Genomic DNA, 24225 nt, shown 5'->3' with positions numbered 1-24225 from the left:
AATTTAAAGTAAGCGGTCCACTTAAAAATAACCTGCATAAACTGTTCATTTATGTGCAAGTGCTTAAATAAAGTAATGTAGTAAGTTATTTCCGTATAACGGAAGCTTATTTAGGCTCTAACAGTCCCTCCTCTACCAGTCATATATTCTAGAGTCCAATGTTTTGGTCTTGCATCTTCATGCTGTGTTTATTCATCTGTCCTGCCTTCTAGCTGACATAGGTTAATACGATCATTTGAATTGGTTGTCTGCATACAGGGCAAGGCTTGTTCCTCTTCTGAAGCTTTTTCGCGCATGTATAACATGCCATGAGATGCCCTGTTCTGCCATGGACAATGCAGCCATTCTTCAGCCTAGTCTGGCAGATTACGCAAGGTCCAACACTAGAAGTGGAAGGCTCCTTCTAAACTTTCCTGGTGAGCTTGGTCACCATCTCTGTACTCCTCCTGACTACAAGATGTGGAGGGCTGAGAAAAGCTCTGGATTCCCTCATCATCTTTTCTTGCGAGAACTGAATCTTGCATATCTGTCAGTTTGGGCTTTTTGCCATCTAGGACATCAATGCCCACATCTTCCAGGGAAACTTCCATATCTTTTCTTTTCAAGGGGAAATTCTTCTCTTCACTTTGGTCTGGGAGACAGTCTTTACGAAGAGACCTACATCTTTTACAGTATCTTGGAATAGGAGGATTCATCTCATCACACTGTGAACACTTCCAGTAATCCTGTAATGAGATTTCAAAAAACATTAAAGGGATTTTCAGACATTTTTATACTGATGACTAGGGATGAGCGAATCAACTTCAGCTGAAACATCCAAAGTCTATTCACATAAAACTTCATTTCAATACTGTACGCAGCAAGAGCAATAACTTCATAAATTGACTTCTACTATAAAAAAAAAAAAAAAAACTTCCCGAACTCAGGTTCAGTTCCAAGGTACCACTTGTGGGATGGAGGTCCTAACAGTGACTGACAGCCTTCCCTCTATGAGATGGAGGTCCTATCAGTGACTGACAGCCTTCCCTCTATGAGGAGGAGGTCCTATCAGTGACTGACAGCCTTCCCTCTATGAGGAGGAGGTCCTATCAGTGACTGACAGCCTTCCCTCTATGAGGAGGAGGTCCTATCAGTGACTGACAGCCTTCCCTCTATGAGGAGGAGGTCCTATCAGTGACTGACAGCCTTCCCTCTATGAGGAGGAGGTCCTATCAGTGACTGACAGCCTTCCCTCTATGAGGAGGAGGTCCTATCAGTGACTGACAGCCTTCCCTCTATGAGGAGGAGGTCCTATCAGTGACTGACAGCCTTCCCTCTATGAGGAGGAGGTCCTATCAGTGACTGACAGCCTTCCCTCTATGAGGAGGAGGTCCTATCAGTGACTGACAGCCTTCCCTCATGAGGAGGAGGTCCTATCAGTGACTGACAGCCTTCCCTCTATGAGGAGGAGGTCCTATCAGTGACTGACAGCCTTCCCTCTATGAGGAGGAGGTCCTATCAGTGACTGACAGCCTTCCCTCTATGAGGAGGAGGTCCTATCAGTGACTGACAGCCTTCCCTCTATGAGGAGGAGGTCCTATCAGTGACTGACAGCCTTCCCTCTATGAGGAGGAGGTCCTATCAGTGACTGACAGCCTTCCCCTATGAGGAGGAGGTCCTATCAGTGACTGACAGCCTTCCCTCTATGAGGAGGAGGTCCTATCAGTGACTGACAGCCTTCCCTCTATGAGGAGGAGGTCCTATCAGTGACTGACAGCCTTCCCTCTATGAGGAGGAGGTCCTATCAGTGACTGACAGCCTTCCCTCTATGAGGAGGAGGTCCTATCAGTGACTGACAGCCTTCCCTCTATGAGGAGGAGGTCCTATCAGTGACTGACAGCCTTCCCTCTATGAGGAGGAGGTCCTATCAGTGACTGACAGCCTTCCCTCTATGAGGAGGAGGTCCTATCAGTGACTGACAGCCTTCCCTCTATGAGGAGGAGGTCCTATCAGTGACTGACAGCCTTCCCTCTATGAGGAGGAGGTCCTATCAGTGACTGACAGCCTTCCCTCTATGAGGAGGAGGTCCTATCAGTGACTGACAGCCTTCCCTCTATGAGGAGGAGGTCCTATCAGTGATGACAGCTTCCCTCTATGAGGAGGAGGTCCTATCAGTGACTGACAGCCTTCCCTCTATGAGGAGGAGGTCCTATCAGCTATGTAACATCCCCCCCAAAAAAAAATATCATTCAAAAAAATGATACAAACATGAAGTAGACATATGGGGAATGTAAAGTCATCACAATTTTTGGGGGTATTACAGAAGTAGAGAAACTGAAACTTTGAAATTTGCAAAACTTTTTTGACCCAATTTTAGCAGTGTCATGAAGTACAATATGTGACGAAAAAACAATCTCAGAACGGCCTGGGTAAGTAAAAGTATTTTAAAGTTATCAGCACTTAAAGTGACACTGGTCAGATTTGCAAAAAATGGCCAAGTCCTTACGGTGAAATAGGCAGAGCCCTTAAGGGGTTAATATCAGATTCCATCTTTCTTCTGTGTAAGCTCAGCAAGGTCATACTTACAGCTTCAGAAATGTCCATCTCCTCGTCCAAAGAGTCTCCTGATTCTTCATCTTGGTACATAGTCACCTGGTAAACCTGAGGCCCGAGAAGACAATGAGAAGGTAAAGTATTGATAGAAGGCAGATTGTAAAGCAACACTAGAGTGAGGTCACACTAAACTGTAGCCAATAGTTCCCTCCAGGCACCAGTGCAAATCTAGATTCTGCATGGTGCCAGTGACATCCATGCTTCTAACAGTCTTACCTCATCATCCAGGTCATCTGACAGACTTTCTTCTCCTCCACTAGGACTATAATCTTCGGAATATACAGACTCCACCTCAAACTCAACACTGAACTGATCAGAGACAGAACCTGCCTCATGGTCCTAAAGGGAACAGGAAAAAAAAGATCCAACAGGATTAAGACTTCCTACGATGCCAGTCAAGGGCACCCGTCATCAGTTCTGTGCTGTCCTCACCAGTGTTGTGCATTTTCATACGTATACAATATTATCTAATGACATTATAACCAAAATGAATGCTCATCTCATTGACTTTAAGAATAAAATCAGCTTGAACCAAAGTTCTATTATGTGGCTGAGGAAGCCAAGACAAGTTCATGGCAAATTCAGTTTATATAAAAATAATTGTGAACATGAACGGACATTGTATTTAAAAGTTATTACTGAAGATATGGGATTATCTATGGGAGTAAACTAGCTTCCCCAGACATGTCTGTCTGAAGGGAACAAGGTTGTTTCATGGATAAGCCATGACGTGATAAGGATTCCTATCCTTGAGGCACACCTGCTGTATGAGGTTCAATTTATATATTCATAATTATATTATATACAGCTCTGTATGGCATATTTAGATTACAACATATTTTAATCAATAATTCATATAATGTGTTATCCATGTGTAACAATGTATCGATTTATATATATGTTATACCATGTATTTATTATTTAGAAGGTATTGTAGAAGGTACAGAACATTGAAGCAAGTTTATGTTAATTGGATTTCTGAGAAGAGTAAATGTTATTTCAAAACAATAGTTATTCATGGATATAGATAAGTGAAATGTACAAGTTCAATGCCAAGCATCAAAGCCATTATATAAAATTTTCATCAAGTTAACACATATTTCAAAAAGATAGGAGAAGACACACAACTCCAACAAGTCCAGGATATAGGTAATTAAAGTGTCAGGAATCGCCTTCCTCAATGATGTATATTAAAAGGTCAAGAAGGTCCTGTGAACGTATCATTAGATATTTAGTTTTAAATGCTTAAAAGTTGGTGATGTTCATCTGCAGTACCACAGTGCCATCTGGAGGCAGATGGACAATATTATATTATTTCATTATTTGTTCTATGCCATATTAGGACTTAATATGACATCATGGTTGTATTAGCATGCGAATACACCCACCTTACCTGATTGGAAATCCCTAATCTAAAAGGGGATGATTCTTAGATAAGAGGGGAATAATTACTCGTGTGCGGAGCAGCAAGAGAGATACATAGATCCATCCATCCATCCATCAAAAAGAAAACTTTACCAGAAGAAACTTGGATTATTATTTTGGGATTACTAGGAAAGTTCCTGAGAACTGGTCCCATCTGAACTCTGTCTACCTTTGACCCGGTAACGCATATTTTGTTTACTGCTCGTGATATTAATAAGATATTTCTCTCGGTATATAGCCAAGAGTCCCCATACTGTGGGAATATATAGTGTTAGGTGCCTCCATAATGCTGACTATACTCTTAGCAAAGATGCAGATTGTTACTGGAAGATCTGACATTGTTTGAAGAGAGGACTAAACCCTTGGAGAGTTATTGTCCATAGTCTGATTGCCGAGCTGAATATTTATCATATTCCTGTATAATCCGTGTTTTATTGTTATAGCCTGTTTGATAACAGAAGATCCTAAGTTTCTCTTGGTATATGAGTCTGTTTGTTAACCGCCTCCGGACCGCCTAACGCAGATCTGCGGTCCGGAGGCGGCAGCTGTGCGCTCAACGACGCATATACGCGTCATCTCGCGATAGCCGAGATTTCCTGTGAACGCGCGCACACAGGCGCGCGCGTTCACAGTATCGGAAGGTAAGCGAGTGGATCTCCAGCCTACCAGCGGCGATCGTTCGCTGGCAGGCTGGAGATGCGATTTTTTTAACCCCTAACAGGTATATTAGACGCTGTTTTGATAACAGCGTCTAATATACCTGCTACCTGGTCCTCTGGTGTCCCTTTTGTTTGGATCAACCACCAGAGGACACAGGTAGCTGTGTAAAGTAGCACCAAACACCACCTACACTACACTACACCCCCCTGTCACTTATTAACCCCTGATCACTTCATATAGACTCCCTGATCACCCCCCCCCCGTCATTGATCACCCCCCTGTCATTGATCACCCCCCTGTAAGGCTCCATTCAGACGTCCGTATGATTTTTACGGATCCATGGATACATGGATCGGATCCGCAAAACACATACGGACGTCTGAATGGAGCCTTACAGGGGGGTGATCAATGACAAGGGGGTGATCACCCATATAGACTCCCTGATCACCCCCCTGTCATTGATCACCCCCCTGTAAGGCTCCATTCAGACGTCCGTATGATTTTCACGGATCCACTGATACATGGATCGGATCCGCAAAACACATACGGACGTCTGAATGGAGCCTTACAGGGGGGTGATCAAAGACAAGGGGGTGATCACCCATATAGACTTCCTGATCACTTCCCTGTCATTGATCACCCCCCTGTAAGGCTCCATTCAGACGTCCATATGATTTTTACGGATCCACAGATACATGGATCGGATCCGCAAAACACATACGGACGTCTGAATGGAGCCTTACAGGGGGGTGATCAATGACAGGGGGGTGATCACCCATATAGACTCCCTGATCACCCCCCTGTCATTGATCACCCCCCTGTAAGGCTCCATTCAGACGTCCGTATGATTTTTACGGATACACAGATACATGGATCGGATCCGCAAAACACATACGGACGTCTGAATGGAGCCTTACAGGGGGGTGATCAATGACAAGGGGGTGATCACCCATATAGACTTCCTGATCACCCCCGTGTCATTGATCACCCCCCTGTCATTGATCACCCCCCTGTAAGGCTCCATTCAGACGTCCGTAGATTTTTACGGATCCACGGATACATGGATCGGATCCGCAAAACACATACGGACGTCTGAATGGAGCCTTACAGGGGGGTGATCAATGACAGGGGGGTGATCACCCATATAGACTCCCTGATCACCCCCCTGTCATTGATCACCCCCCCTGTAAGGCTCCATTCAGACATTTTTTTTGGCCCAAGATAGCGGAAATTTTTTTTTTTCTTTTTTTTTTCTTTCTTACTAAGTCTCATATTCTATTAACTTGTGTCAAAAAATAAAATCTCACATGACCTCACCATACCTCTCACGTAAATGCGTAACATTTTTTAGACATTTATATTCCAGACTTCTCACGCTTTAGGGCCCCTAAAATGCCAGGGCAGTATAAATACCCCACATGTGACCCCATTTTGGGAAGAAGACACCCCAAGGTATTCCGTGAAGGGCATGGCGAGTTTCTAGAATTTTATTTTTTTTGACACAAGTTAGCGGAAAATGATTTTGTAAGAGAAAAAAAATAAAAATAAAATCATTTTCCGCTAACTTGTGCAAAAAGAAAAATATTCTAGGAACTCGCCATGCCCCTCACGGAATACCTTGGGGTGTCTTCTTTCCAAAATGGGGTCACATGTGGGGTATTTATACTGCACTGGCATTTTAGGGGCCCGAAAGCGTGAGAAGAAGTCTGGGATCCAAATGTCTAAAAATGCCCTCCTAAAAGGAATTTGGGCCGCTTTGCGCATATAGGCTGCAAAAAATTGTCACACTTGTCGTATCGCCGTACTCAGGAGAAGTTGGGGAATGTGTTTTGGGGTGTCATTTTACATATACCCATGCTGGGTGAGAGAAATATCTTGGTCAAATGCCAACTTTGTATAAAAAAATGGGAAAAGTTGTCTTTTGCCAAGATATTTCTCTCACCCAGCATGGGTATATGTAAAATAACACCCCAAAACACATTCCCCAACTTCTCCTGAGTACGACGATACCTGATGTGTGACACTTTTTTGCCGCCTAGGTGGGCAAAGGGGCCCACATTACAAAGTGCACCTTTAGGATTTCACAGGTCATTTTTTACACATTTTGATTTCAAACTACTTACCACACAATAGGGCCCCTAGAATGCCAGGGCAGTATAACTACCCCACAAGTGACCCCATTTTGAAAAGAAGACACCCCAAGGTATTCCGTGAGGGGCATGGCGAGTTCCTAGAATTTTTTATTTTTTGTCACAAGTTAGCGGAAAATGATGATTTTTTTTTTTTTTTCTTACAAAGTCTCATATTCCACTAACTTGTGACAAAAAATAAAAAATTCTAGGAACTCGCCATGCCCCTCACGGAATACCTTGGGGTGTCTTCTTTCCAAAATGGGGTGACTTGTGGCGTAGTTATACTGCCCTGGCAATTTAGGGGCCCTAATGTGTGCAAAGTAGTTTGAAATCAAAATCTGTAAAAAATGGCCGGTGAAATCCTAAAGGTGCTCTTTGGAATGTGGGCCCCTTCGCCCACCTAGGCTGCAAAAAAGTGTCACACATCTGGTATCGCCGTACTCAGGAGAAGTTGGGAAATGTGTTTTGGGGTGTCATTTTACATATAGTGACACAATAGTGGATAGCTCACCTACTCTCCCAAACGGAACTGGTGCTCTAGCCTAAAAACTGATCACCCAATCAGTCAAAGGATAGTGTAATAGAAAAAGTATAAGGCTGGCACTCAAGTATGTGATATCAATTGAGATGACAATTTATTAGACATGAAATTAAAAATCAATATGATGTACACAATAAAATGCAATCAATTAAAATCTGTGGAAATATAAATGGAATGTAAAAAACGCAGGATGAATATACACTGAAGATTACCACAATCACAATCAATGGATCTTTGCAAATTCTCTAGAGGGTTCAAAAATATAAAGAAATCCTTTTGGGCGACTTCTCTATAATATAAAATTGTGTCCTCCTTGAAATAGTCCTCTGATTAGGATATCAAGTATAAGTATTCTGGAATCGGCACTATGGCCGAGTGATGATGTCAATACAGGAGGAAGATATACAGTTCCAACTGGTGTTTATACACCGCAAGATAAGTATAAAGCTGCAGGTGAGGAGTAAAGCGGGACCGTTTTTCTTACCCTATGATTCGGGGCCGGTAGCTGGAAAGTCTCTTTCTCTTGCCGCTACTCACCACGCTGCGCCAGCTTCTTCTCACGCTGTTTGGCGTCCTCGTTTAATTGATTGTATTTTATTTTGTACATCATATTGATTTTTAATTTCATGTCTAATAAATTGTCATCTCAATTGATATCACATACTTGAGTGCCAGCCTTATACTTTTTCTATTACACTATCCTTTGACTGATTGGGTGATCAGTTTTTAGGCTAGAGCACCAGTTCCGTTTGGGAGAGGAGGTGAGCTATCCACTATCACCCATTTGTGGATTTAGCTCCTCCCTCCTCCAATATGGATATGTGGAATCATATTGAATTGAAAAAGCTTAAAGTAGATTCCTTTATATTTGAATCATCGGAGATGTCTACTACTGAGAGTAGCTCGACTAATGAGCTATTTAGGGAATTAGAAAATCTTGTGTTAAAACAGCTTAGACAACATTGGGAGATTAGATCATTACGCCAGTATTTGGCACAGAACAAAATCCCTAAGGGCCTCAAATTAAATAAAACACCTGCCCAGGACCTGTATGGAGAAGAGTTTAACCTGGAATGGGAAAACCTTCTCCACACACAGTCCCGCATTCTCATAGAACTCATCATTAAGAGAAGAACACAAATTCTGGGATCCCTAACAGAAAATATTACCCAAATGAAAATTAAAATAGAGAAATTACCCAAGGATAGTATATTCAACTTGTGGCAAGAGCGAATATGCAAGAGCCTTGATTAAACCGAATCGGAAATAATTTCAAAGAAGAGCAATAAACATACTAATTTAATAAAACACCATCCCAAATTTCCTTGCTAAATAAAGGGTTAAAATTTGCTCCTAGTGCCCAGTTGGATGAATGTAATACCTATATAGGGATCCAGAAGTTTATTAAAAATATGTGTTTGAAAAAATATTTCATTAAAAATCCAATAATGATGAGCTGTCAAGAAACAAATGGTTTTAGGCATACTACGTTAAAAAATAAGTCCAAAAAATTCCCTCGGAATGAGATAGGCCCGGAAATGAGCAGCTTTCAGAAGAATGTGGAAATAGATCTTAGAAGAATTAAAGAAAAAACATTCCACAGAAAAAATCAAATAAAGAGATAGCGGCTATAAAAGAATTGCAGAAAAAGGAAGATATAACGATCCGCCCCGCAGATAAAGGCGGAGCAATCGTAATCTTAGAGACAACTAAATACACAGATGAATGTCTAAGACAACTCTCCGATGTTTCAACATATAAAAAATTGGAATGTGATCCAACTTTGAAATTCTGTGAGAATCTATGTAAATATTGTGATAAGGGGTCACAGATGGGAATCCTATCCAATCAAGAATACAAGTTCATTATGGGGACGCCCGGACGGCTCCCAGTCTTTTACTGCCTTCCTAAGGTACATAAGGATATGGAGAGCCCTCCGGGCCGCCCCATAGTATCAGGCATAGGATCCCCGACATCTAATCTTTCGAGATATATAGATACTTGGCTACAACCTCTGGTGAAAACAACATCGTCCTATCTAAAAGATACAACTCAAATAATTGATATATTAGAAGGACTTACTGATGAATCAGATTGGATCATGGCTACACTCGATATCCAGTCGTTGTATACGGCTATAAACTACGAACAAGGGATAGATGCAATTAGTAGACAATTACAGGAAGATAGCGAAATGAAGCTGGATCAAATAGAATATATACTAGAAGGAATTAGACATATTTTATAGCACAACTATTTTTATTTTGAGAAGGATTTTTATTTACAGACTAGAGGGACTGCCATGGGCACCAGGTTCGCCCCCAGCTACGCAAACCTGTTCCTAGCTCAATGGGAGCAGGCTGCGATAGAGCCGCATCGTGGGGGCGACCTGGTGCTCTGGCAGCGTTATATAGACGACGCGATTTTAATTTGGAAAGGAAAAGAAGAAGCTTTACGTTTGTTTGTAGCAACATTGAATGATAATGTTTTTAATCTAGTGTTCACTACTAAGATTGGACCAGGGGGTACAGAGTTCCTGGATTTGTTAATAACTAAGAGGGATAACAAATATGTATGTCAGACATATCAAAAACCCTCAGCTAGAAATGCTTTTATCCTGCATTCCAGTTGTCATCTACCAAATTGGTTATTAAATGTTCCTTTCGGACAGTTCCGACGACTGAAACGGAACTGTACCGAGGACTCCCAGTTTGAACTAGAGGCACTGGATATGAGGAATAAATTCATTTCGAAGCAATACCCAAGGGCAATATTGGAGGACGCTCTGGAGAACGTGAGGAAAATACCTAGAAATAGCCTACTAATAGATAAAGCTCCCCAAGAATTACAACAAGAATCACAATTTCGTATAATCCTCCCTTATACTGTCCAATATAGGAGAATTAAAGAGATAATTAGAAAACATTGGCCTCACCTATTGCAAGATAAAATTCTGGGCTCACTTATTCCAGTGAGACCACAGATCACCTTTACAAGGGCACCAAATCTGGGAATAAAAATAGCCCCGTCAGTGAAAAACTAATTGAGAAAATCCCCAAATACTGGAAGTTGGATGAGCCTAAAGGGGTTTTATAGATGCGGCCATTGTGCCGGCTGTAAAGTCACAAAAGCCCCAAAAAGTACAAACCGGATTCCAAAAAAGTTGGGACACTAAACAAATTGTGAATAAAAACTGAATGCAATGATGTGGAGATGGCAAATGTCAATATTTTATTTGTAATAGAACGTAGATGACAGATCAAACGTTTAATCCGAGTAAATGTATCATTTTAAAGGAAAAATACGTTGATTCAAATTTTCACGGTGTCAACAAATTCCAAAAAAGTTGGGACAAGTAGCAATAAGAGGCTGGAAAAAGTAAATTTTCAGCATAACGAAGAGCTGGAAGACCAATTAACACTAATTAGGTCAATTGGCAACATGATTGGGTATAAAAAGAGCTTCTCAGAGTGGCAGTGTCTCTCAGAAGCCAAGATGGGTAGAGGATCACCAATTCCCACAATGTTGTGCAGAAAGATAGTGGAGCAATATCAGAAAGGTGTTACCCAGCGAAAAATTGCAAAGACTTTGCATCTATCATCATCAACTGTGCATCACATCATCCGAAGCTTCCGAGAATCTGGAACAATCTCTGTGCGTAAGGGTCAAGGCCGTAAAACCATACTGGATGCCCGTGATCTCCGGGCCCTTACACGACACTGCACCACAAACAGGAATGCTACTGTAAAGGAAATCACAGAATGGGCTCAGGAATACTTCCAGAAACCATTGTCAGTGACCACAATCCACCGCGCCATCCGCCGCTGCCAGCTGAAACTCTACAGGGCAAAGAAGAAGCCATTTCTAAGCAAGATCCACAAGCTCAGGCGTTTTCACTGGGCCAGGGATCATTTACAATGGAGTGTGGCAAAATGGAAGACGGTTCTGTGGTCAGACGAGTCACGATTCAAAGTTCTTTTTGGAAATCTGGGACGTCATGTCATCCGGACCAAAGAGGACAAGGACAACCCAAGTTGTTATCAATGCTCAGTTCTGAAGCCTGCATCTCTGATAGTATGGGGTTGCATGAGTGCGTGTGGCATGGGCAGCTTGCATGTCTGGAAAGGCACCATCAATGCAGAAACATATCTTCAGGTTCTAGAACAACATCTGCTTCCATCCAGACGTCATCTCTTTCAGGGAAGACCCTGCATCTTTCAACAAGATAATGCCAGACCACATTCTGCATCAATCACAACATCATGGCTGCGTAGGAGAAGGATCCGGGTACTGAAATGGCCAGTCTGCAGTCCAGATCATTCACCTATAGAGAACATTTGACGCATCATAAAGAGGAAGGTGCAACAAAGAAGGCCCAACACGATGGAACAGTTAGAGGCCTGTATTAGACAAGAATGGGAGAGCATTCCTATTTCTAAACTTGAGAAACTGGTCTCCTCGGTCCCCAGACGTCTGAGTGTTGTAAGAAGAAGGGGAGATGCCACACAGTGGTGAAAATGGCCTTGTCCCAACTTTTGGGGGATTTGTTGACACCATGAAATTCTGATTCAACATATTTTTCCCTTTAAAATGGTCCATTTTCTCAGTTTAAACTTTTGTTCCGTGATTTATGTTCTATTATGAATAAAATATTAGAAGTTGGCGCCTCCACATCATTGCATTCAGTTTTTATTCACGATTGGTATAGTGTCCCAACTTTTTGGGAATCCGGTTTGTACTTAATATTGACTCGAAACAAAACAGTTTTTGATGGGAGATTAAACATTTCCTGACTTGTAATTCAACTAGCGTGATATATCTTGTCCAGTGCCCCTGTTCCAGGCAATATATTGGAAGAACAAAGAACTTTGAAGGTGAGGATATCTGAACATGTTTCTAATATCAGAAAGGGATATTTGAAACACTCACTTTCAAAGCACTTTAAAGAAGCCCACAATCAAGACCCTAGGGGACTGATATTTATGGCCCTGGAAAAAATAGATACACATTGGAGAGGGGGGAAACATGTAGAACGAATGTCTCGGGCAGAATCCCGACGTATATACGATTTTGGGAGCCTGATTCCAGCAGGCCTAAATGCCGAACTCGAGATTTTCGGTTTCCTGTAGATCTTGGGTTGTGTGCCTCTCGTCCAATGGGGGATCACATGTCTGGCCGTTTATCGGCGCTGTGACCCCCCCCCCCTTGGAGGGAGGCACACATACCCTCTACTACATGAACCAACTATCAAAGTTATGAACAGTACAATCTCTATTGGACTCTAGGGAATCGAACTTTACACATGTGAGCAATCCAGGAACTGTGTACCCTTTCCCATGTGACATTATCCGTCATTATTGTTTTCAGATATTGTCTTATTATCCTTCTTTTATATGTTTTATATTTTAACATATTTATATTGTGGTTATATATAAGACTGCAGGAACATCGTTTTTATAATTAAATACAGTTGACAATATATACATATATATATATATTTTTTAGAGTCATAGCAATGTTGTGGAAGGATTTCCTTCATTGTATAATCTTATTATAATAAGAAGGATAGAATATAAGAAAAAACGCATATGTTCTAGAAATACCGCATGAAAAACGCACTGCTGCCGCAAGTAGTCAAAACTGGAAAGAGACTTTCCAGCTACCGGCCCCGAATCATAGGGTAAGAAAAACGGTCCCGCTTTACTCCTCACCTGCAGCTTTATACTTATCTTGCGGTGTATAAACACCAGTTGGAACTGTATATCTTCCTCCTGTAATGACATCATCACTCGGCCATAGTGCCGATTCCGGAATACTTGATATCCTAATCAGAGGACTATTTCAAGGAGGACACAATTTTATATTATAGAGAAGTTGCCCAAAAGGATTTCTTTATATTTTTGAACCCTCTAGAGAATTTGCAAAGATCCATTGATTGTGATTGTGGTAATCTTCAGTGTATATTCATCCTGCGTTTTTTACATTCCATTTATATTTCCACAGATTTTAATTGATTGTATTTTATTGTGTACATCATATTGATTTTTAATTTCATGTCTAATAAATTGTCATCTCAATTGATATCACATACTTGAGTGCCAGCCTTATACTTTTTCTATCATTTTACATATACCCATGCTGGGTGAGATAAATATCTTGGTCAAATGCCAACTTTGTATAAAAAAATTGGAAAAGTTGTCTTTTGCCAAGATATTTCTCTCACCCAGCATGGGTATATGTAAAATGATACCCCAAAACACATTGCCCAACTTCTCCTGAGTACGGCGATACCAGATGTGTGACACTTTTTTGCAGCCAAGGTGGGCAAAGGGGCCCACATTCCAAAGAGCACCTTTCGGATTTCACCGGTCATTTTTTACAGATTTTGATTTCAAACTTCTTCTTACGCATCTGGGCCCCTAAAATGCCAGGGCAGTATAACTACCCCACAAGTGACCCCATTTTGGAAAGAAGACACCCCAAGGTATTTTGTGATGGGCATAGTGAGTTCATGGAAGTTTTTATTTTTTGTCACAAGTTAGTGGAATATGAGACTTTGTAAAAAATAAAAATAAATCATCATTTTCCGCTAACTTGTGACAAAAAAAAAAAAACTTCTATGAACTCACTATGCCCATCAGCGAATACCTTAGGGTGTCTTCTTTCCGAAATGGGGTCATTTGTGGGGTGTTTCTACTGTCTGGGCATTGTAGAACCTCAGGAAACATGACAGGTGCTCAGAAAGTCAGAGCTGCTTCAAAAAGTGGAAATTCACATTTTTGTACCGTAGTTTGTAAATGCTATAACTTTTACCCAAACCATTTTTTTTTTTACCCAAACATTTTTTTTTTATCAAAGACATGTAGAACAATAAATTTAGCGAAAAATTAATATATGGATGTCGTTTTTTTTGCAAAATTTTACAACTGAAAGTGAAAAATGTCATTTTTTTGCAAAAAAATCGTTAAATTTCTATTAATAACAAAAAAAGTAAAATTGTCAGCAGCAATGAAATACCAACAAATGAAAGCTCTATTAGTGAGAAGAAAAGGAGGTAAAATTTATTTGGGTGGAAAGTTGTATGACCGAGCAATAAACGGTGAAAGTAGTGCAGTGCAGAAGTGTAAAAAGTGGCCTGGTCATTCAGGGGGTTTCAGCTAGCGGGGCTGAGGGGGTTGAAGGTTCGACACTGGTCGTCATAAATCACTAAGTCACACTGTGCTGGTCAGATAGGGGTGTGTTAGCACCACCGTGTGGTACATTTGGGGTATTAATTTGTAACTTCATCATTTGTTTTGCAATTGTATTGATTTTATATTCTTTTATAAAAACGATTATATATTTTTGCATATACAACTGTCCCTTTGTTTCACTGCTCGCACAGATCAGATTAAGATACTGGATAAAAGAACTTAGAGGCGATTATGTCCGCCCGAAGGAGAAGATCATTTTTATGTTTTTTTTAATCCTCTCTTTTATATGAAGATTCTTTTTATATAGAAGGTATATGACACCTGGGGCAGCATGACATCCTGGCAGGGGAACACAAAGAACTATGCTCTATCCAAAATGCTGGGGCCCGGGATAAGTGGCCACTAGATGGCTCCACGCATCTCCCCCGCTCTTAACCCTTTTCGTTTTGGCCTTTTCATTTTTCTTCCCCATCTTCCTTTTTCGTTCCGCCATTGGTCGTGTTGGAAAAATATTTTTATATTTTAATAGTACGGGCGTTTTAGGTCACGGTGATAACTATGAGGTTTATAGTTTTTGTTATTTAGATATTTATATATTATATACTTATATCGGGTAAGCTAAGACCTCCCTTGGATCTAGGGAGAATCAGTCTCCGGTAGGCGAGTCTAGGTCGAGCCTGATTCCATATAAATGCTGAAAATGTTTTCCTGATCTGTGTTAAGAAGTGGTGGGGGAGATGCACTGGTAATGCCTGCATTAAATACAGCAATTTGGGGAGTATGTAAGTTTTGAGGACGTTCTTCCTCCCCAACCAAGTCAGGAAAGGGATTTTCAACTCTTTCAGTTGGATTCTAATATCAGCTAAAAGTTGGGGATAGTTCTGGGAGAAAGTTTATCCGGGTCTCTGGTGATTTGTACCCCTAAGTATTTGATGTGATCACTTTCCCATTGGAAGGGATAACTCTTTTTGAGGTGGGCGATTGTCGTCTGAGGGGTGTTAATTCCCAGACCCACACATTTGGCCAAATTTATTTTAAAATTGGATACAAAACCGAAGTCATCTAGTTGCCTCAACAAAGCAGGAAATGCTACTTTCGGGTCTGAGAGTAAAAAGAGCATATCGTCCGCGAATGCGGCTATAGTGTGTGGCTGGGACCCAATACTTAGTCCTTGTATGTCCTTATCCTGCCTAATGGCCTGCAATAGGGTCTCCAAACAGAGAATGAAGAGGGTAGGGGAGAGTGGACAACCTTGTCGGGTCCCATTCCTTATTTCGAAATGAGGCGTGAGAACGCCATTTATGCGAATTCTTGCCGTGGGGCAGGAGTACAGGGACAGCACAGCGGCCACAAATTGAGAGGGAAACCCAAATTTGTGTAAGGTAGCTTCCATAAAGTGCCAATCGACTCTGTCGAATGCCTTTTCGGCATCCGTACTCAACAGGGTAAGCTTCTGACCATGGTTCAAAGCATACTGCTGTGCCTGTATTACCCGAAATGTGCTGTCCCTGCACTCCCTCCCCCCTACAAACCCGGACTGTTCCGGTGAGACCAGGTCCCCCAACCAAGTTGCTATGCGATATGCCAAAATCTTTGCCCATAGCTTGATGTCCGCGTTGAGCAAGGAAATTGGACGATAATTAGATGGGAGATTTAAGTCCTTCCCAGGCTTAGGCAGGACAGTGATGTGAGCCTCTATCGACTGTTTGGGGAGAGCAGTCCCATTCAGCAAGGAATTGAACAAAGACCAGATGCGGGCCCAATATAGTGAAAAACTTTTTATAGTAGGCAACAGTCAAGCCATCCGGTCCGGGACTCTTGCCTTTAGGGGTCGACTTTAGGGCTTTCTTAACCTCCTCCAAGGTCACTGGAGCCACTAGCGCCTCCTTGCCTGTGTCTGGCAAGTTACGTTTTTGCAAGAATGAAGCTGTCTTGTCCTGACGGTCCTTGTGTACTTCTCTAGAGTCCCCCTTCCTTATATTATACAAGTCCTGATAGTACTCGTGAAATACCTTAGATATATCCTTGGTATCAGATATTTATATTTCTATTATACGGAAAGGGGGGGGGGGGGTGATTTCAACTTTTTTTATTTTTTTATTTCTTTTATATATTTAACAGTTCTAAAAAATTTGGACTGATTTTGAAGCCCATATATGAGCCGACAACATCTAGTTTTTGAACAATCCTGTATTTTTAAACTGGAGTCATTATTGAGAATTGCTCATTTCTTATGTTGGCCTGTCACCTGGTGGCCAAAACAGGAATTGCACTCTGAATGTTCTCAGCCTCTTTAGACTGAGCCCATTCAAATCAATTACCAGCCTCCCCATTGGCCACAGGCGATGCCGGTTGCGCATTTAGATGCCGCAATCTCACTTGATCACGGCATCTAAAGCCTTCAATTGAAACAGCAGAGTCCTGCCGGCCATGACGCCCGCTGCACGCCATGTTTGCCTATCGCTCCACCTCCGTACTCGTACAGCACTGGTAGCAAAAGGGTTAATACACTTTAGAAGTGGCTCTAAGGTGGTGCTTCAGTTCTAACATTTCTGCAGTCGCTTCAACACCTAAAGGATTCTCTGGTTTCTGCCAATAAGTCTTAACCATTGTATAACGGAAACATATCCATCTAGGACGGGCATGTCCAAACTGCGGCCCTCCAGCTGTTGCAAAACTACAACTCCCAGCATGCCTGGATAGCTTACAGCAATAAGGGCATGCTGGGAGTTGTAGTTTTGCAACAGCTGGAGGGCCGCAGTTAGGACATGCCTGATAAGGCTACTCTCACACTGGCGTTTTGGCTTCCTGTTTGTGAGATCCGTCATGTGCTCAGCGCTCTAAAACGGATCCGTCCTGGCCCACAATGTAAGTCACTGGGGACGGATCCGTTTTCTCTGACACAGTCTGGCACACTAGAAACGCATCCGTCCTGGCGCACAATGTAAGTCACTGGGGACGGATCCGTTTTCTCTGATGCATTCTGGCACAATAGAAAACGGATCCGTCCTGGCGCACAATGTAAGTCAATGGGGACGGATCCGTTTTCTCTGATGCAGTCTGGCACAATAGAAAACGGATCCGTCCTGGCGCACAATGTAAGTCACTGGGGACGGATCCGTTTTCTCTGACACAGTCTGGCACACTAGAAAACGCATCCGTCCTGGCCCACAATGTAAGTCACTGGGGACGGATCAGTTTTCTCTGACACAGTCTGGCACAATAGAAAACGGATCCGTCCTGGCCCACAATGTAAGTCACTGGGGACGGATCCGTTTTCTCTGACGCAGTCTGGCACACTAGAAAACGGATCCGTCCTGGCACACAATGTAAGTCACTGGGGACGGATCCGTTTTCTCTGACGCAGTCTGGCACACTAGAAAACGGATCCGTCCTGGCACACAATGTAAGTCACTGGGGACGGATCCGTTTTCTCTGACACAGTCTGGCACAACAGAAAACGGATCCGTCCTGGCCCACAATGTAAGTCACTGGGGACGGATCCGTTTTCTCTGACGCAGTCTGGCACAATAGAAAACGGATCCGTCCTGGCACACAATGTAAGTCAATGGGGACGGATCCGTTTTCTCTGACGCAGTCTGGCACACTAGAAAACGGATCCGTCCTGGCACACAATGTAAGTCAATGGGGACGGATCCGTTTTCTCTGACACAGTCTGGCACAATAGAAAACGGATCCGTCCTGGGCCACAATGTAAGTCACTGGGGACGGATCCGTTTTCTCTGATGCATTCTGGCACACTAGAAACGGATCCGTCCTGGCGCACAATGTAAGTCACTGGGGACGGATCAGTTTTCTCTGACACAGTCTGGCACACTAGAAACGGATCCGTCCTGGCGCACAATGTAAGTCACTGGGGACGGATCAGTTTTCTCTGACACAGTCTGGCACACTAGAAACGGATCCGTCCTGGCGCACAATGTAAGTCAAAGGGAACGGATCCGTCCTCCATTGACATGAAGTGAAGGTCATTACATGACGGATGCAGGCGGTTGTATTAGCAAAGCGGAAGCGTTTTTTGCAGGTCCATGATGGATCCGCAGAAAACGCCAGTGTGAAAGTAGCCTAAGTGACATTTGTCACCGTTTCCAAGAGCCGTTCGCACTCAGAGAAGGAAAGTATTCCAGAGGATACAAGGTAATACATTAGTGGGAACAATTTGTATTCATCTCCTACAATTGCGGATACAATCCGGACTGCCCCGCAAAATACATAACTGCAGCTATAGGGTCAGAATGTGGCCACAAATAGAAAAAAAGTAATTTTTTTCAAGATTTTATTTGTATTAATACTCAAGAAAAACTCTTCACATCTGGTATCTGTTGGGGAATTGTGTTTTTTTACTCCAGGTTCCCCCCATTTGGAATTCCTTTCCAGCTTCCCACCACATCATGTATGATGAAATTAGAAAGTGCAACTTGTCCTGCAAAAAACAAGCCCTCATACGGCTGAGCGAGCGGGAAGAGTAAACATGTTATGGTCCCTGGAACAGGGGTGAGGAAAAAATTCCCAAAACAGAGTGTCAGTCAAGGAACCTCTTGGATGTGTCTCCAAAAGGTGAAAGAATAACGGCAGGGCACCAAAGGAAGGAAGGATGGTGACTATAGCATAGAGCGGATAGGCTGCCGGCAGTGGTTGTATATGTGGAGTGCACTACTACATACCTGACTGTGATAGGAGAGGAAAAGGGAGAAGATAACCACAGTAAAGGCGCCAATCCACTGACGGTAGGACTAGCGGAGGGCAATAAAAGCATGGATAGAGCTATATGTACCACTTATTATAAACCTACCTACAGTCCGTAGGAAGTGTCACTGAAAATAATAGAATGAACACAATATGATACAAATGGTGATCAAAGACTCACTTCACCGGGGAGGTGTTTTGTGGGATAAAACTCAAGACCCCCACAAATCCAACCTCCCTCGCCTGGATGGCTCGTAGCGTCCACAGCTGGGACTTCCATCGGTAACACAGGTCGGGCTCAAGGCGTTTCGGGGGTAAATTAATCCCCCTTCATCAGGAGCAGTCACCAATAATGAAGATGTATGGAAGACCATTATTGGGAGTGAGAATGAAATCTTTTCTCCAGTAATAGTATATTCCGTCCATTACACTCATGTGGCCTGACTGGACGTTGTTCCTCTCTGTGGTCAGAATGGTGTCATCTAGGAGCCTTACTTACTGCATTAGAAGAGGTGTCTGTAGAGTCACTTATCACCGACCATGAAAGGCTCTCATCTAGGGTTAAAGAGATGCCGTCTGACTTCTGGCCCTCTCTCTGAGGTTCTGATGGTTGACCATTTGAAGAACTTTCTTCTAAGCAAAGTAAAAAAAATATACAAAAAAATACTCAGCAGGCAATTGTTGAAATAACGCACCTCTGTAGTGCACCGCCACTGGTGCCGTACCCATACGTTTAACCCCTTCAGGACCAAGCTCGTTTGTACCTTCAGGACCAAGCCACATTTAGCAAATCTGACATGTTTCACTTTATGTGGTGATAACTCTGGACCGCTATTACTTATATAAGCCATTCTGAGTGTTTTCTCGTGACACATTGTACTTCGTGTTAGTGGTACCTAACGGAGTCAATACGTTTCACCTTTATTTATTAAAAATTCCCAAATTTACAGAAAATTTGGAAAAATGGATCATTGCTGAAATTGGAATGTCTCTGCTTTTAAAGCAGATTGTGATACCTCATAAAACAGTTGTTACTGTGCATCTCCCAGATGTCTACTCCGTGTTGCCATCTTTTATCAAACATCATTTTATTTTTTAGGATGTTACAAGGCTTAGAAGTTTACATGCAATTCTTAAAATTTCCAAAACCCACTTTTTAAGGACCAGTTCAGTTATGAAGTCACTTTGTGTGGCTTACATAGTAGAAACCCCCCAAAAATGACCATTTTGGAAACTACACCCTTCAGGTTATTCAACACTGATTTTATAAACTTTGTTAACCCTTTAGGTGTTCCACAAGAATGAAAGTTAAATGGAGGTGGAGAAGATTTTCCATTTTAATCTATTTTTCTCTGTAACACAGCAAGGGTTAACAGCCAAAGAAAACTCAATATTTATTACCCTGATTCTGCAGTTTACAGAAACACCCCATATGTGGTCGTAAACTGCTGTACGGGCACACGGCAGGGCGCAGGAGGGAAGGAACATTTCACTGGAATAATTTTAACTTGCCCTGTCACATTTGAAGACCCCCTGATGCAGCCCCAGAGTAGAAACTCCAAAAAGTGACCCCAATCTGTAAACTACGGGATGAGGTGACAGTTGTGTTGGTAATATTTTGGGGTACATATGTTTTTTTTATCGCTTGGTATTCCCCTTTTAGTGATGTACGGTGCCATTCACCTGAGGTGGTAGATGATGTGACATTTTTATAGAGCACGTCGTTACCACGGACCATAACGCCATTCTATGACGGAATGCATAACGGGATGCCTTTAAAGGACTCCCCTGCATAACGGAAATGGGACGGATCCGTTTGGCAGCCCATAGACTTCTATTATGCCTCTAAAGGCATTCCGTTATGCATTCCGTCATAGAATTGCGTTGTGGCCCGTGGTAATGTAATCCATAACGCAATTCACCTTTTACCACCAAATGAAGTGTGAACAAAATTTTAAAAAGAGACATTTGCTCATCTCTAGTCCCCATGATCAACCCAATTAGGCCAGACCTACTGCATGGCAGGACTGATCATGGTGAAGTAAAGCGATTGTGCGGGGGCTTAAAACTGACGGATAGGTCATCAATATCAGATCGGTAGAGCTCGGACTCCTGGCGCCCCTGCCGATCAGCCAATCAAAGGGGCAGCTGTGTTTGTGCAAGCACTGCTTCCTCTTCAAAATGACTTGTGTTATTCACTGGACCGGCTGGGGTGCTGGGACTCAGACGCCCGTCAATCCGGTAATGACGACCCCTCCCGAGGATAGGTCATCGTTATTTCCTGGATAACCACTTTAAAAAGTTGATTACTTACAGTGATACATTTTAAAGATAAATGCAAATTAAAGGGGTTCTCAAGTCTAATTAAAAACCTAAAATAAAAAACATTACACTCCCACCTCAGCTCCGTTGCCTGTGGTGCCGGTCCGGTCCTCCTGCCACTGCTTGCTTACTAATGCAGCGGTGACGTGCTGCGGCCAGTGATTGGCTGCAGCGGCGCTGTACTGACACATCACCACTGCAGTAAGAGGACCGGACCAGCACCACACAGCAAAGAGAGAGGATATCAGCATTTTTTATTTTAGGATGTTGTCCCAGATTTTTTATGATCTCAGACAACCCCTTTAACTAAACCCCTTTAGTGCGCTAACCTTGTCCTCCGATTTCCAGGAATTAATCACATTTCTAGCACAGAAGCAATAAAAAATAATTCACAGCAGCCACTGTACAGGTCGCCCCAACGAAGTCCAGAAATAACAAAACTGGATTCTTCTCTAACACAAAGGGGAAGATTTATCCTCTCCCTTGCACCTAAAAAGTGGCATTAAGAAGTCGCTAATTACCGTATTTTTCGCCCAAGGTTTTAGAGGAGGACAATAAGAAAAAAATGTTTTTCATTAGAACTCAGGTCCGACCAGTAACCAGACCCCCAACGTTAATAAGACACAAACAAGACCTCAGATCAGACCCCCAATATCAGACCTCACATAAGAGCCCCATTGCCTCAGATCAGCCTCCAGCATCTCCATATTACCAGAGATCAGCCTCCAACATCTCCATATTTCCAGAGATCAGCCTCCACCATCTCCATATTACCAGAGATCAGCCTCCAGCATCTCCATATTACCAGAGATCAGCCCCCAGCATCTCCATATTACCAGAGATCAGCCTCCAGCATCTCCATATTACCAGAGATCAGCCTCCAGCATCTCCATATTACCAGAGATCAGCCTCCAGCATCTCCATATTACCAGAGATCAGCCTCCAGCATCTCCATATTACCAGAGATCAGCCTCCAGCATCTCCATATTACCAGAGATCAGCCTCCAGCATCTCCATATTACCAGAGATCAGCCCCCAGCATCTCCATATTACCAGAGATCAGCCTCCAGCATCTCCATATTACCAGAGATCAGCCCTCCAGCATCTCCATATTACCAGAGATCAGCCCCCAGCATCTCCATATTACCAGAGATCAGCCCCCAGCATCTCCATATTACCAGAGATCAGCCCCCAGCATCTCCATATTACCAGAGATCAGCCCCCAGCATCTCCATATTACCAGAGATCAGCCCCCAGCATCTCCATATTACCAGAGATCAGCCCCCAGCATCTCCATATTACCAGGAGATCAGCCCCCAGCGTCTCCATATTACCAGAGATCAGCCTCCAGCATCTCCATATTACCAGAGATCAGCCCCCAGCATCTCCATATTACCAGAGATCAGCCTCCAGCATCTCCATATTACCAGAGATCAGCCTCCAGCATCTCCATATTACCAGAGATCAGCCCCCAGCATCTCCATATTACCAGAGATCAGCCTCCAGCATCTCTCCATATTAGCAGAGATCAGCCTCCAGCATCTCCATATTACCAGAGATCAGCACCCAGCATCTCCATATTACCAGAGATCAGCCTCCAGCATCTCCATATTACCAGAGATCAGCTCCAGCATCTCCATATTACCAGAGATCAGCCCCAGCATCTCCATATTACCAGAGATCAGCCTCCAGCATCTCCATATTACCAGAGATCAGCCTCCAGCATCTCCATATTACCAGAGATCAGCCTCCAGCATCTCCATATTACCAGAGATCAGCCTCCATCATCTCCATATTACCAGAGATCAGCCCCCAGCATCTCCATATTACCAGAGAACAGCCTCCAGCATCTCCATATTACCAGCGATCAGCCCCCAGCATCTCCATATTACCAGAGACCAGCCCCCCAGCATTCCATATTACCAGAGATCAGCCCCCCAGCATCTCCATATTACCAGAGATCAGCCCCCAGCATCTCCATATTACCAGAGATCAGCCTCCAGCATCTCCATATTACCAGAAATCAGCCCCCAGCATCTCCATATTACCAGAGAACAGCCTCAGCATCTCTATATTACCAGAGATCAAGCCTCCAGAATCTCCATATTACCAGAGATCAGCCTCCAGCATCTCCATATTACCAGAGATCAGCCCCCAGCATCTCCATATTACCAGAGATCAGCCTCCAGCATCTCCATATTACCAGAGATCAGCCTCCAGCATCTCCATATTACCAGAGATCAGCCCCCAGCAATCTCCATATTACCAGAGATCAGCCTCCAGCATCTCCATATTACCAGAGAACAGCCCCCAGCATCTCCATATTACCAGAGATCAGCCCCCAGCATCTCCATATTACCAGAGATCAGCCCCCAGCAATCTCCATATTACCAGGGATCAGCCTCCAGCATCTCCATATTACCAGAGATCAGCCTCCAGCATCTCCATATTACCAGAGATCAGCCCCCAGCGTCTCCATATTACCAGGGATCAGCCCCCAGCGTCTCCATATTACCAGAGATCAGCCTCCAGCATCTCCATATTACCAGAGATCAGCCTCCAGCATCTCCATATTACCAGAGATCAGCCTCCAGCATCTCCATATTACCAGAGATCAGCCCCCCAGCATCTCCATATTACCAGGGATCAGCCC

General features: G+C 43.1%; 1 pseudogene; it reads right to left on the bottom strand.

The window, feature by feature from the left end:
• Positions 1–208: 208 nt before the first annotated feature.
• LOC122924049 overlaps positions 209–24225 on the bottom strand; it is a 54429-nt pseudogene continuing 30412 nt past the window's right edge.

The sequence above is a fragment of the Bufo gargarizans genome, unplaced genomic scaffold (assembly GCF_014858855.1).
Source record: "Bufo gargarizans isolate SCDJY-AF-19 unplaced genomic scaffold, ASM1485885v1 original_scaffold_2172_pilon, whole genome shotgun sequence".
NCBI lineage: Eukaryota > Metazoa > Chordata > Amphibia > Anura > Bufonidae > Bufo > Bufo gargarizans.
Note: the sequence above shows the minus strand (reverse complement) of the source record. Positions and strands in the feature narration are given on the sequence as shown.